The sequence below is a fragment of the Hipposideros armiger genome, unplaced genomic scaffold (assembly GCF_001890085.2).
Source record: "Hipposideros armiger isolate ML-2016 unplaced genomic scaffold, ASM189008v1 scaffold_333, whole genome shotgun sequence".
In the NCBI taxonomy this organism is placed as follows: domain Eukaryota; kingdom Metazoa; phylum Chordata; class Mammalia; order Chiroptera; family Hipposideridae; genus Hipposideros; species Hipposideros armiger.
Genome location: NW_017731683.1, coordinates 53,499 through 69,816, shown reverse-complemented (window position 1 = coordinate 69,816; position 16,318 = coordinate 53,499).

Sequence of the window (16,318 nt, the reverse complement as noted above, 5' to 3'; positions counted from 1 at the left end):
ACTTCTTGAAAGTAAGGACATATCTTATTCATTCTAATTATCCAGATGACTAGAAGAGTATCTAATACATAACAAGTGTACTAAAGCAGGAAGGAAAGAAGGAAAGAAGACAGGAAAGGAGAAAGAGAAGAAAGAAATAATGAAAGAAAAATGGGAAGAAAGAAAGGGGAAAGATATAAGGAAGAAAGCAATTAATAAAATTACTGAGCTATTACCCATAATAGAATAAAGTTTATAAGAGCTGACTGTTGACGCTGTAATTCTTCTAAGGAAAGGAGCTCTTTTTGCTGGAATGGCATTATGAGAAGTGCTTAGAGTAAAAATTAAGCCCCTCAGGGCCTACATATCAAGCATTGAAAGCTTGGAGGGAATACCCTATGTAATAAAGAGAGAAAGTTTGAAAAATTCCAAGGCAAAATAAGAGGAAAAGAGTGAGGCACAGGGAGAGAGAGGAAATGAGGCAAACAGGTCCATGACTATACACTCACCCACACGACTTTCAAACCTTCAGTCATTTCTAGGAAATTCATTAAAAGGTTGGCATGAGTGGATATTTTCATTCTTGCAATGCTGTGAAGTGATGAAATTTAGAATCTAGGTATACATGGGGTAAAAAAATGATACAAAACTCATGGACACCAAAGCTGGAGCACAAACAATCAGGCAGATTTGGGTTTACATTTACAGTCACATGTGTAGTGAAAGTACTTGCCTTGCCATAAAGGAATCTGACAGCTAAAGCATGACCTCCATCTCTGCCAGGGAATTGATACAGATGATCAGATCAAATGGATAAATGACCCTATTCAAAAGACCAAGCCAAAATTACAAAACCAAGTGCTCAATGTGTACAAGACATTGCTTTATTTCAAATTCAAAGACATGAGACTAACTCAGCTTAAAATTCTAATAGGAACTCAAGAAATTGAAGCTAGCACAGCCTTGAAAATAGGCACTGGCCACTGGGCCATTGCTTGAATTTAAGGAAATCTATATAAGCTAAGGGACACTTTGGCAGCCGGCCAACAATTAACATCACTGTACTCCATTTTCCCCCCTAAGGGGCTATGTGTTCATCAAGGTATACTTATAGTCTCATAGCCGAGTGAGATGAGGAGCAGAAGAAGAAGTTAGGAATGTCTAGTAGTTTGAAGCAGAAATATTTATATCTGCCAATAGCAGGTTCTAGAAATAAAACATTTCTTATTGCTAGGCCACTACCCCCTTCATAGTCATTTTGATGTTATATGGGCTACTTTATTTCCTTTATATGCTTCAGTCCAAGTTTTAGAACTTGTAATTATACGTGTTGTTATATAAAAAATGAATGAAACTACTCATTTTGACAGGCTAATGAGGTACAGGAGTGCAAAATTCTAGAAGTATGTGATTTTTATAGAAAATTCTACTATCATGCTTGTTTTGTAATAAACCAAATAGTGGACCTCTGAACTATGCTGCTATCTTATAATAAAACCATTCACAGCAATAGTTAAGAGAAAAGACTTCTTACTTTTCAATCAGTGATAGCCACCTCTGCTAAAAAAAAAAAAAAAAGCTCTGGGTTGTTTTTGAAGCACAAAAAATGAGTAAATGCCCAAGAAACACTTCAAAAACTGATGGTAGTCATCGAAATAAACTAGCAAAGACTAAAAGCCATTTGAAAATATCAATCTTGTGCAGGTTATAACAATCTTAGATCATGCCTCCTGTACCGTCTGCATTTATAAAACATTTTTTCATTTTACTTCTTTTCTTGGTGATTGGCATTGTTCCCAGCTAGTATCTTCTCACTTTAAGACACTCTATACCACATTCACACATTAAGCTAAAAACAATGCCCAGATACTTTCCATTGCATTTTTCAAATGCGTATTTGCTTCCAAAGTACCAACTTCCCACATAAGGTAGATACCACTGTCCTTGACCAAGAGAACTTTTTTTGTTTTTTAAAATCGATCATGTTTATAAACAGATTGTGTGTTCTATATTTAGCACCAAGGAAAAGCATAGGTGACATTCTCTAGGCTTTTTCTTTCTTCCTTTGACACTTTCCCTCTGACATCCTGGTGACATCAACAGCTGTCTCCCTTGTATTTCAAATCAAGAACCATTGAACGGCCTGGCCACTGCAAAAAAGAGAATAAGTGGGCTTCTAATGACAGTGACGTCAACTGTGAAAGAGAAGGAACGCTTGATTTCACCTCTGAACCCTTGCTTTATAACTGACCTACTTTGCATGGCATGGAATAAGCTTCCTTACTGCTTTCTGACATAACTGCCCAAATGAAAGCTGCCATATTACCTCACCTATGTAGAACTTGTCTGTCTTTTGATTTGATCTGCATGTAACAGGGTAAGGAGAGTATGCTCTGAAGACCAAAAATGCTATTTATACAAGAGTGCCTCTCACTCTCTTTCAGAATCTATTTATTCTTTGTTTGAATAGAATTCAAAGAAGCCTAAAGGCTATATAGTGTAATTACTAAGAGAACGGACCATGGAGTAAGGCTGTCTGAGTTGAATCCTGGCTCTGCTGTTTACTAGCTCTGTGACCTTGAGTGAGTTACTTAAACTCAATGCTCTGTTGAAACAACTTAAGAGGAGGAAAATAATACTACTTTTTATAGAGCTGTTATAAAACAAAATTAATTAAAATATGTGAAACACCTAGAGCTGTGCCAGGCACATATTTTTTCTTATTTCTTCATCCAGAAATTATTATAAATGGCAAGAAAGAAGAGGGACAGAGCTTATGTAGGCATTTGCACTGACACCAACAAGTCTAACAGTAAAGGAAGGGAGTGGGGGTATTGTCTAAAAATACACAGGGGACGTTCCGTATGGGAATAAAAGTCTGGTGAGTAAGGTATCACCCTATTACATCACAACAGAGTAGTGAAAGTTTATACAGAGAAACTTGAACCATCATTCCCAAGGACATCTATTACAGCTCAGTAAAATAGTTAATGTTTATGAAGATGATCCCAAGCATCCAAAAAATGATTAAAATAGGCTCAATAATTGAACAGAAGACACAATAAATTTTTAAATATTTCTGTTCAAAAAAGCCAAATAAACATTTTAGTGTCTTAATACATACTCAGCTATTCAAAACACTGTTATCCAGAAATATTCAGTCTCCAAGTGATCTTGTTATAAGGAGATACTAAGAATAAAACCAAAATATAACATAGCAGATTATCTCATGAGGACATGTGGCAAAGGCTACTAATTGTGCCCTACCTTTTATTCTCCAAGTCTTTTTTTAGAAATAGAAATGTCTTAAGAATAGGCAGATATGACTACCCACTTGTCTAGAGACTATGTCCTAGTACCCCTTGCCGCTCAGCGTGGCCATGTGACTTGACTCTCATTGCTGCGATGTGAATGGCATCTGTTGTATAATTTATGTGGTGCTTCCTTACAAGAAAATTGCTTGCCTTGTGCTCCCTCTTTCTAGCCCACAAGCTGTGTTGAGAACACGAAGCAGTTAAAATAGCTTCTTCCATGCAGATGAAGGTGCAACCAAGAAAATGGCTGAAGAAAAAGTGAGGAAACTGGGTCTCCAGGTCAACTTGTGCAGGAAGTAGAGTGTCCTGCCTTCCTCAGACCCCATGCCTCTGTATTAACATCTGTCTTATTTGAATCAGAGCAATTTTGTTTTTTTTGTTGTAGCAGACTAGTATTATCTTAATAAATTTAGAGAAAGATAATAAAAGTTAAATTCAAGTCTATATTGAGTGCAAGTATAGTGCAAGTTACTATGTTAGGCTCTATTAAGATGCTGAATTAATTAAATGCAAGTTCTCAGAGACTTTATAATCCAGAAAAGATGAGCTAAGTACCCAGACAATTACATTACCATATAGTCTACATTGTTTTTATCTGAGTTATAAACAAGGTGTTACGGGGTTATAGTAAGAAATTCTATCAATGTATACCAATAAATCTTGAGTCAGGGGAATCCTCATGAAGATGGTCTTTGAGAAAAACCTACAATTGATAGCGTTTCAAAAGCAGAGACATGAGCACACAAAGACAGGAAAGGAAAACAGTATGCATAAAAGCACTACAGCAGCAAAGTGCATATGTGTTCATGCATTCTGTTAGAATAGAGGGCAGGGTTCGATATGTAAGCTGGAAGGGTAAGTTAGGACCACATAGTGAAGGGCACTGAATTATTATAATTATAAAATATGTATTGTGCTCGCTCTATATGCAAACATTGTGCTAAATGCTTTATGTGCACTTTCTCAATTTATCCTCAGCATGAACTCTAATCTTTTATGTATCCCCTCCAGTGTGAGGAGTGTGTGCCTAATTCAACAGGAAACAGAAATTCTGTAGAATCATGAGAAAGTGAATGACAACCTCTAGCTGGGCTTTGGGACAGCTAATCACCATGTAGGAGTGTACAGTGCAAATGCAAAAGGGAACATGAGAACATTTTTTTGGTAAGAGATAAGGCAAGACATGGCAGCACTGCAACTAAAATGAGGGGCTGGACTCAAGACATTACAAAGAACTTGGCAAGCAATTACGTGACTGTGTGAAGAGTCCCATGAACAAGGAAGTAGGGGATAACCCTAAAATTTAGAACCTGAAATTACAAACTAAGGAGTGAAGTGTTGTTATTAACAAAAATAGGAGGTAACGAGGTGCACAGGAGTTATCGAGGTGTTGATGGAGTCCATGCACAGGGCCTTTGCTTTCTCAGCAACGTGACTTATTATGTAATTTTGCCAAATTGGCTTAAAATTTCTAAACCTGTTTTCTTCTCTGAAAAATAGGACTAATAATATCCAACTCATAGACATTACTTGAGGATTAAATAAGATAGTATTTAAGGAAAGAAAAAGCACCTAGCACTGTATATAGCACACTGTAGGCTCATAGATAGGTAGGTAGGTAGATAGATAGATAGATAGATAGATAGATAGATAGATAGATAGATAGATAGATTTCTATATCTATATATACATAATATGTATAAGTTGAAGATGTGAAAATTGATGAAATCATCAAAGAAAAGAGAAAGTTTTCAGGCGAGAACCTTGGGAAATACCTTTACTTTAGCACACAGTAGGAGAGACAGGAGCCATTGAAGGAGACAGGGGGAAATGCTAGTGAGGTAAGAATAAATGAAAGATGGGGGAAAAGAAAAGTCAAAGAGGGGATGGTCAACATGCTGTTTAGGGAACAAAAAGAGTCGAGATCCGAGAAAAATAGTACTGATTTTAGTGGCAGCGTCAAGAAAATGGAGTTTTTCAGAAGATGGAGTGTATAAATGTGTTTATCAACAGATGGGAAAGAGTTGGTAAAGGTTAAATTTACAGAAGAAAAAGAAAAATTGAAGGAATAAAATTTCAGAGGAAGAACAAAATCTTAGATCAAGAGCACAGGTGGAAAGATCAGCCTCTGCCAGGAAGAGAGATGCACTGTCCTCACAGAGGAAATGAGAGAAAGAAGTGGGAGATGAGGAGAGGAAGACACAGAAGACAACTCGGCATCATGAGGGAGCTCATTTAAGCTGGCTTTTTAGTAAGCAATAGGTTAAGTCATCTACTGAGGGCAAGTGAAATGGGTAAAATTGAAGATCTAAAGGGATGTCCACAGTTTACTTTTTCTTTCACAGGTAAAGGGCATTTATCCAGTAAAGGACATTATTTCTTAATGTTTCCACTTTAATATTTCATCAAATCCACATTTCTCCTCGAAGCATTCATTTTTATAATATTTAGAGCAAGCTTTGAGAGAAAAGGATCTTGAATGACTGAAGTGAATCACTCTCAGTCATTGCCATTCTTTTACAACAATTCTATGTCTAAAAGGAATAAATGGTGGTAGGAGTGGAAGGGGTACCGAACAGCACAGCACCCTTCTGAAACATTCACCTTCCTATAGAAAGATTATGATGCAATCGTGACAGAGCTCTTTTCTACATCCACTATACTGGGTTGAGTGATATCCCCTAAACGTTGGCATCTACCCAGAACTTCAGTATGTGACCTTGTTTAGATCTTTGCAGATAAGCTTAGTTAAAATGGGTCATACTGGATCAGGGTCCCCCCCTAATCCAATACGACTGGTGTCCTTATAGGAAGAGAGAAATTTGGACACAGACACAAACATGGAAGGAAGATTTGAGGACAGAGGCGGACAATGAAGTCATGTTACTACAAGCCAAGGAATGTCTGGGCTCTCGGGAGCTGAAAGATGCAGGAAAGGATCTTCCTCTGCAGGCTTGGGAGGGAGCAGAGCCCTGCCACCAATGAATTTTGGATTTCTGGCCCCCAGAACTTCGGGGAATACATTTCTGTTGTTTAAGCCATCTACTTTGCAGTGCTTATTGTGGCAGCCCTAGGAAACTTACATATCTACCAAAAAGAAAAAAGGAAGCTATGCCCTGTGATTGACAGGTGCTTCCTATATTAGGCCTCATAAGGATCACCCCAAAATAAAACCATTTTCTACCAGAACTTGGCTTTGTTTAGCCTCTTCAGAAACATCAGGAAAATATTTTTAAGCTTTCATTATAAACAGAATGGTGGTTTACCTGAAAGCCGAGAAAAAAAACGATGGGGAGTGGAGATGAGAAAAACACATTTTAAGATCCATTATATTAAAAAATTACCCAAGCACTATTAGTCCCAAGCTTCTACAATAGAGGTCAGTCAAATGAGAGTGAGAACTAATCACTCAGAATAACCAACTGGTACAGAAAAAACAATAGCCTAAGGCCATAATACACAACCCTTTAAAAGGCAAGACACCCAATTAGAACACTGCGCCTGCAGCAATGCCCAGGGATGAAAGCAAAGTGTTAGGGTTCCATCTGAAACTCCTTGATAAGAAACACATCAGAAGGAATCCCAAGTGCGCGAACTGCCACAGGGAGCAGAAAGGACAAAGGCCTCCTCCGGGTTTGAAGACTATGTTGCTGAATCTTGATGACATCTTTGGATAAAAAACAACCCGACTCTCTGTGCTTTGAGCCTATAAGATATCACAGGAGGAACTAAATCAAATTTTGAGGATCAATGTCTCGGATTGTGGTGCAATGACTCTGGAGAGGTGATGAAAAGATACTACAAAGAGCCATAGAACAGCAATAGGAAAACTTTAGACCTAAGCTTCTTCCTTTTCTTGAAAGAATGAAACTGGTAGGAGATAAAGGGAGAAAACAAATCCTTTTTTATTGAGAGAAGGTCTGGGAAATATGCTGTGTTTATACGTGCAAAGTGAAAAAAAGCGATGTAATGAAGTAGAAAAGACCACACACAGTAAGAAGTTACCAAAACCTGATTTGAAAATGGACAGAATCATTGTAGTCTTCTAGGGATTTGAGTAGCAAAATCAAAATGACTCTTCAGAAAAATACTTTTTACTGCTGTGAGCAGGATAGTTCAGAGACCAGAGAAGACAACAAAAAGAATATGAACACAGGGCAATTGAGTACCCAGACCCAGTTATGTATGTAAATGATCAGGACACAGAATTCAAAGTGGATTAGATGAAACAGGCTTGCACTTATAGCTGCATTCCTTTCATAAACTCTTCAACCAAAACCTCCAATATTTTATTCCCCCACCCTCAAGAAGATATTCCATCAGTACTTTGCTTACAATCCATTGATCCCAATAACCTTTTCATTGTCCCTCATCTCCATCATGTCCTCACTTCCCTGCCTACACAAATTAAATACTAGTTTATAATTACAATCACTCCTTTCCACATAACTACTCCTCTCGCCTTCCATTCTACTCACCTGGCTAAATCCCAGTGGTCACTAAGCCCAACTTCCTACCTTTGCACCTGGACAACTGAATGGAGATGAAGAGAAACACACAAACCAGGATCCCCCTTCTTCCTTCTACTCCATAATCCCTAACCCCAGGAGGACCCTTGCCCAGCAATCATTCCGTCTTCCATTCCTATTCACTCTCCCACTCAGATAATTATTCCACACCTTCCCTGTCTTCAAATCTCCAACACCATGTCCCTTCAGCTGATGATCTTGTTTCCTATTTCTCTGAAAAGACAGATGAGATCACAAGAAAAATTTTTCAAGCGCCCATCATCATATCTGCTTTTCTATCAGCCTCTCTTCTTTGTGCTAGAAATTAATAGCCATTCGTTTTTTTTTAATTTTTTATATTTTTTATTGTGAAATACACATTTTTTAAATTAGTTTCAGCTGTACAACACAGTACAATAGTTATACTTTTTACCCCTCAAAGTGACAACCCTCTGCCTCCAATCTGCCACCTCACTCCCCCCTGATATCATACATATCTATTACAATTCCCTTGACTCCACTCCCACACTATACTCCACATCCCATGAATATATATATATATATATATATATANTATATATATATTCACTTATAGTTGACATACAATATTATACATCAACTTCAGGTGTACAGTGCAGTGATCAAGCCTCTACCCCATCTATGATGTGGTCTCTCTAACAAGACGTGACCACCTGACACCCTACAAAATATTTACAACATTATTAATTATATTCCTCAAACTGTCTTTCATATCCCTGTGGCAATGTTGTAGTTACCTATTTATGCTGTCTAATCCCTTCCCCTTCTCCTTCATCCCCACCCACATCCCAACTAGCAACCATCAGTTGTTCCTCTATATCTTTGAGACTATTTCTGTTTACTTGGCTCATTCATTCAGTTTTTTAGATTCCACATATAAGTGAAATCATATGGTATTTGTCTTTATCCGACTGACTTATTTCACTTAACATAATAGTCTCTAGGTCCATCCATTCTCTTCTTAAAGTCTAACCCTCCCTCTTGTCTCTAGGTTCAACCACTTTGTTCCTACTCAAACACATCGCTCTAATATTTATCTTTCCTCTTTTCCAGTATCATTTTTCCTCTCTCTTAGGTTATTACCATTAGCACTTTAACATATTATAATATCTTTTTTTTTTAAATCTGCCTTATTTACTCTTCTTTAGTTACTGCCTCATTTCTCTATTCCAGACTGTTCAGAAACTTAATTTTATGTCCTGAACTTGATTCTCTCTCTAACCCACTTCACACAGGCTTTTGCTTACACCACTTAATAGACACTGTTTATATCAGGTCACCACTTGCCACAACACTGTTATATGCAATGATAAATTCTTAATCTTGACCTTACCTGTCATTAGCTTTTACTAACTGATCACTCCCCCTTTAAAACATTTCCTTCACAAGGCTTCCAGGATGCCATTTTGTCTTGGTTCTCCTCCCACTTCACTGGGAATCTTTTTTTATTTTTCTTCTCTTTCATCCTCGCCTATAAATAATGTAGTGACACAGGGCTCAGTTTTCAGACCTCTTCCTTCTACTATCTACAACCTTTCAAAGGTGATAAAATCTAGTCTAATGATTTTACATGCATAACTGCCAAATATATCTTCTTTACCAAGACCTCTCCCCTGAATTTCAGACCCATATGTCCTACTTTCATTACCGCATGTCTGTAATTGGATAAACAATATGTGAGTATGGAATATTTACATTTTGAATGGATATATAATTGTCATCCTAAAATTAATATGACCAAAGGAGTCATTCATTCATCAAGAGGGCTTAACAATTGTCTTTTCAATAAATGGCACTGGGGAAAAAAATGGATGTTCATATGCAAAAGAATGAAATTGGACCCCTATCTTACACTACTCACAAAAATTAACTCAAATTATATCAAAGACTTAAATTTAAGACTTGAAACCATAAAACTCCTAAAATAAAACATAGGGAAAAAGCTCCTTGACATTGATCTTGGCAATGATTTTTTTGGATATAATATAAAAAAAAAAAGCAAAAGTAACAAAAGCAAAAATCAACAAGTGGGACTACATCAACGATCAGAATTGTACTATGTGCTATCTATCTTTATGAGATGTTGTTGGGGGAGGGATGTAAACATGAATGATATTTGAAACCCAAGCTGTATATTTTTGTCACCAATGTCATGTAAATATAATTCTGACTGCAATTTTCTGGAACTATGTTTCTTCTTGGCATTTTTGTATTTTCATTATGTTGCAATATGTAGAGATTAGCCAATGAAGAAAAGTGGATGTGATTAAAAATTGCAAATCAAAACTGGCTTTAAAGTACTAATCCAATAAACAATTCTTAATTTGCTTAGTGATCACAAAATAATTACATTTTCTTCACATAGCATTTAATTCAAAAACTGTTTCCCTCAAAAAGATGCCTCTAGAAATATACAAGGCAAAGATATTTATGAAAAGATGTTTAATCTCACCAGCAATTTGGAAAATTCAAATTAAAGTGACTCACTGTTTTTGGACATCAAATTAACATAGATATTTACAAATAATGATATTTAGGGTTAGCAAGGCAATGGTGGGTATACAAATTGGAGTAATGTTTCTACACAGAGATTGATTAAATAAATAAATACATAAAAAATGTTAAAGACCTTAAAAAGGACTCCTGATTCATCAATTCCAATTATTCAATATACCCTAACAACACAGAGATGCACATAATGATTTAGCACCATTGCTTATAATCTTGAATATTTAGAAACCACCCAAAATTTCAACAATATAGAATTGGTTAAATAAGCACCATACATCTCTACAATAAAACACCACAAATATTTTAGGTGAACATGCAATGACTTGGAAAGATGTCCCCCGTCTATTGTTAAGTGAAAAAAAGGTTATCGAACAGTATGTATAATGTATAGTTTGAGTCAGCGAAAGAGGAAAAGAAAAACTACATACTCTAAATGGATCTCTCCAGTGTGCTACTATGTTTTTCCCCTTCTTTTTTCCTTATCTGTTTCCTACATTTTTGACAACGACAAATGTTTTTTGTAAAAAGAGTAATATTTCCTCTTTAATCTACTTTCCACTTTTAAAAGCTCACTGACTTCTACACATTTATAGGTACAACTTGAATGATTTAGCTGATACTTGTTCTTGCAAATATGTGCTTGTTTCCCACATACATGTTTTCTTGACTCATCACTTCTCATGGGAACTTGTAAGTACCCAAATGTCAGGGACAATCGCATCTAATTCTTCAAACTTCTTGATGTTAATAAAGCAATGTGCATAAAAATTGTATGCATTAATATTCATTGAATACATGAATCAGAAATACATGATGGAAAGAAGCCTTAAAGATTAAAAGCAGATAAAAGTGTGTTTGAAGTGCTGTTGTCTGTACGCTAAGTATGTTGGGTTAATATTTGCCAAATCCAACCTTCATCTATTTCACCCACAAATATTGTTCTTGCCTCAGAGCTATTACAATTTGAGACTCTGTCTCAGCCTCAGTGTCTAAGTTCGAAGCTTTGCTGAAAAAAGCCTCCCCAGAGCTCTGAGTCCTGCCTCTTAGGTTGGCCTGCCTGCTGACTTTATCACTACTGGAAGTCATGGTTCAATGCACCTATTACACCTCTGGAGATTGTTCCTATAGATATGTTATACGTGTGCTAAATGATGTAAGTAAAATATACACATTGCAGCATTGTTTATATAGTTGCAGAATATTGGCCATAACTTAAATGTTTGTCAATACACGTATGACTACACAGATGATACTCCATGCATATGATAGAATATATCAGTAATGCCACCTTTAAAAACAGTAAGACAACATTTATATAAACTGTTAAGGAAATGATCTTGCAAAATGAACAAAGCAAAATACAGAATTCCATAAATGGATAGGATGGTAGCATGTGCTTATGTAAATGTTCATGCATGGACACAGTATCATTAAAGGATATACATATCTCTGGAAAGAAGAACTAAGTGATCAGAGGGCAGGATGAGAAAGAGATTTTTTTTTTTTTCGAAATAAACCCTTTGGAGCTCTTGAATTTTGAATCCAGTGCATGTATTTCCTTTTTAGCAAACACATAAACTTGGAGCATATCTTATTTATTGAGTGGATTTCTTAGTAATGTATATGCAAAGCAAGTGGGTACCCCAAGCCTTGGGAGAAGGGCACAGCATTACATGTATGTGACAAGATGAAAGCCACTGATTAATATGCCCTGGTGTGGAGAGCTGCGTTCTATGGAAGGAGTGTGGGCAAAACTGCAGAAGAGTCAAAGATTAAAGAAGCCCCTGGGGACATAGATATTGAGACTTTGACCTCATCTCTTTTGATATTATTGTTATTAATAACTTTCTAATCGATCAGTATAGACCCACCAATGAGAATGTCTTGCAATAGTTCCATGGGGGAACGTCACCATCAGGGGAAGCACCTGGACGGTGAGCTGGCCCAGAGCCAAGGCCAGATGTTCCTGGTGGGAGAGCTAATTCTAGCAAAGCAGGTGGCTGTGACTTGACTGTTGCTGAGTTAGCTCCCCCAGAGGTGTCCACATTTGATTATAATGTGAGTGTGAACCAAAGAGTTGAACTTGGCAGTCTAAGTCTGAACACCCTCACAAACATCACACTGAGGGAGTGAGATCATCTCCCTGGAAGCACCTCTGCAGCCTCTTGGTATGTGCCCCACCCCTCATGTTATTGGTAACAGTACTCATGTGACCAGAGATAGGCTTAATGCGATGGGGGTGAGGAGGCCTCTAAAACATCCTCTCCCTCTATTTAAAAGCTACTCACACATCTGCAGGAGCATCACTACAACAATGATTTGAACAACATAGAAAATTGCGAACCTTCCATTTTTAGCAACAGCACGTGACAGTGACAGAAGACAAAGGCCTCCCCTTTCTTCATGAGAGCTTGGAAGTATGACTATCCCTTGAACTAAGTAAGCCCCCAAAGGTTATGAGTAATTTTTAATTTAATGGAAGACCTGTAAACCTCATAAATAAGGTACTGGACTTTCTAGTAACTTGGGCCCACGAATGCTCAAGCCAGGATTAATTTGAAAGATAAAATAAACATGAACTTCTCTGTACTCCAAGGTGGTGAAGGAGACCATACAGGTAACATAAGAAAGAAGAACTGTGACCATGCCAACCTCAGGGACACTCAGGAAAAGTCAAACCAGTGAGCAGGGCCTCGGGAGCAGCAGGACTGCACAGCTGGCCCCTTCGAGCCTGGAACTGGAAGGTGGCTCGGAATATAAGGCTGTTGGGAAGCTGGCAGCCGGAATATGGCTCTCACCCCAGTGCCCTGTCAGTAATGCAACAGCTCCTCCCACAATACTTCTTTCTTGCTCTGCTACCAGCCAGCCTCTCCACCCTCTGTGTATCATTGTTTCCTTCTCAGAGCTTCTGTTTACATGACTTTGGCTCCATTGTGCCCATAGCCATTGAGCTTTGGCTCCCTCTGTTGCCTCTGAACTTCCTACATGACATGACCCATAACAAGAACTAATTGACTTAGGTAGACTTTGCATGGGCCAAACTGGCCACAAGGAACCATCTTCTAGTCATCTGCCAGCCTATTGTCTAACTGCCCTTGGGTTAGATGTCCATCAGTTCCAACCATCTTGGGTTTAAACCACATGTGGGAAAAGCAGGGGTGGGAGTGGAGGAAGAACAGAGGAGAGCTGGTCCAAAGGCAGGCTGCCCAGGACTTCCCATCAGCAGAATCTGAGCACAGGGCTGTTTTTTTAGAAAGTACTGTGGACCTTTACAGAATCCCCTGCCAAGTCTTCATGCTACAAAACTATGAGAACTCGGAGATTTTATGAAAACAAGGTGTCTAGGAACTCGGTAGATATTCTGTTTAAACACTGATTTTAACAAGGGATTAAAAATGTGGGCTATGAGAGGAATGTGAAACTAAACTCGCTAGAACCCTGCATTGCTACATAGAGTTAATTTAGGAAATTAATGAAATAGTTCAAAACTTTACCAAAAGAAAAATACTCCCTAAATTAATAGAATTAAGGGTTCAATGCATCTCTCTTCTTGCTCCTTGAAGACACTTAACATGCCCAACCTCTCACTCCATGTATTACACTATGTTATGATTAAACCAAAGTTGAATTTATGCTCTGCAGTGGTATACTCACAGCCCCTAATGAGACTCCGAATATATTAAATTTATTGAATATATTAAATTTAAAACTATTATGTTGAGAACAGAACAAAAAAGTCATTCATTAGTATGCTAATGTGGAGATCTTTCAGACGTGATCTGATTGCTGGACCAGCCTCCATGACAAAGCAAGGATTACACCTTGATTTAATGGCTTCCACTCTCCACGTGCCCAAGGGCACAGTAATAAACTCTATAGGGGTTGCTGGGCAAAGATAATAGGAAAGAATCCAAAAAGTCCAGACAGCAGAAAGAATTCCAAAACAGTTTTTTTAAAACTTGGATGTAAAATCACAAGAGCTTCAGCTGCTTAAAAAAGGTAAAGATCACAGCAAAAGTGCTTGGCGACAGCTTTGCTGTATGTTTACAAGTGGTGGATTTATTTTGTGACTTTATTTGCTCTCTCAGAATATTGAGATGGCAGCCATGTATAAAAATACCTTAAATCAATTCTGGCACTAAAAATTGAATCAATTTTTTTCAAGCAAATTATGGAGAATAATGCAAATGTAGATCTTTTTGGTTTTGTCCGTCCTGTTGTATGTTGAAGAACATCTTTAGAATTCTAAGTATATATGTTCTAGCTCATGTTATGTTTCCTTCTCCTTATTGATTTATTTTGCTCAGTAAAAAAATTTTACTGTACACAAAAGCAAGCTTGGAAGCTTTCTGTAAATCGAACATTATGTTTCTCTTACTAGCCGCCCCTAGGGTTTTGAGCTATAATGATCTTTCTTTTGACTACCTTATTATTTGGTGAGAAAATTTATGAGATTATAAATATATTTTCTTATGCCTATCAGAGCATACTGACACATCACCTTAAAGGATTAAAAGGTACATCACTTCTCTATAATAAGTAAATATTAAATGTGGCATTCTTATCACCATGGCATGAGCTGGGTGCTTTGTGACCCTGTTAGACTAGCAATCTCTCAAGAAAGCCTTTTACCTCCTTTGTTTAAAAGCTGTCATAGCTAGTCCGGTATCACAAATGCCATGAAAATGTCATATTTTAAGGTAGAAAGCTCTACCCGGAGCAGTTTCCATCTTATTTGTATTTCACAACCATGTATATAAGAGCGTGTATGTAAGAGCTTGTATATAATAAGAGTGTGTGTGTAAGAGCGTGTATGTAAGAGCTCGTATATAAAATACAAGGCACATCTCTGGTGCTACATTAATAATGAATGACAGAAATCAAGTTGGGAGATCATTGATAAATCAACTGAAATGAAAAAAAATCACAGTAACAGAAAAGAAGGAGTACTGGAAAATAGAAAGATAAACTAAGCAAGAACAAAATGAAAAACAACCTAAAGCAAAAATGATAATTTTGTGATGTAAATAACTAACAGTGGATCCAACAGAACGTTGCTAACTTATCAAAACACAACACCATGGAGGCCCAAACATGAGACCAGGAAGAATAACATTTCTGCAACAGTTAGGAGTTTTTAAATATACACAAAGAAAGAAAGATTTTGCATTTTACTTAAAGCAAAATACAGAACAGTTTAAAAATCATCTGTATGTATTTAAATTAAAATCCCAATGATAGCTACTTTTCATAACAGTCACTATTCCAAGCCAGTTCTTAACCATCGCACCTTTTTTTTTTTAATTGGGGAATTGGGGGAAGGGGGGGAACAGACAAGTTGCTGTCCTTTGGTTCTTCAGTCTAGTTGTGGAGGACGTTGCTTCACTGGCCCAAGTTGGCACCATCATTGCACTCTTCCCGGGCAAGGCAGATCAGTCGCAGGCTTCCGGACAGCCACTCACTGTGGCTGCTGGCTGTTCATGCTGGCTGCTGGCTACACACGGTAGCCCATGGCAACCCACTGCAGCAGGGGCTGCAGCCTACGCCATCACCAGCGACTCATGGCAGCCCAGCTCCAGGTTGAGCTGTTGTTCAGCATCTTAGCTGTGGAGGGCAGTGTCACTGGCCCTCATATGTGGGATCCGAACCGGGGCCCTCTGGCATCCCAAGCCAGCTCTTAACCATCCCGCCACTCTGCTGGCCCAATAGTCACTATTCCTTTCCCCCATGTTAAGGCTTTCTGGCTTCTCCCTCTGTACATTTGTAATAAATGTTGACTGTACAAAATGAAGGTCACCAATTTTTCTTCTTTTTATTTCTTTTTTAATTGAGTAAACTACATGTGACACACTGTGTAAGTTTAAGGTATACACTGCACTTCTTTCATATATTTATATATTGTAATATGATTGCCAATATAACAATATTGATCACATTATGTAATTATAGTACAATATTCACCCATTA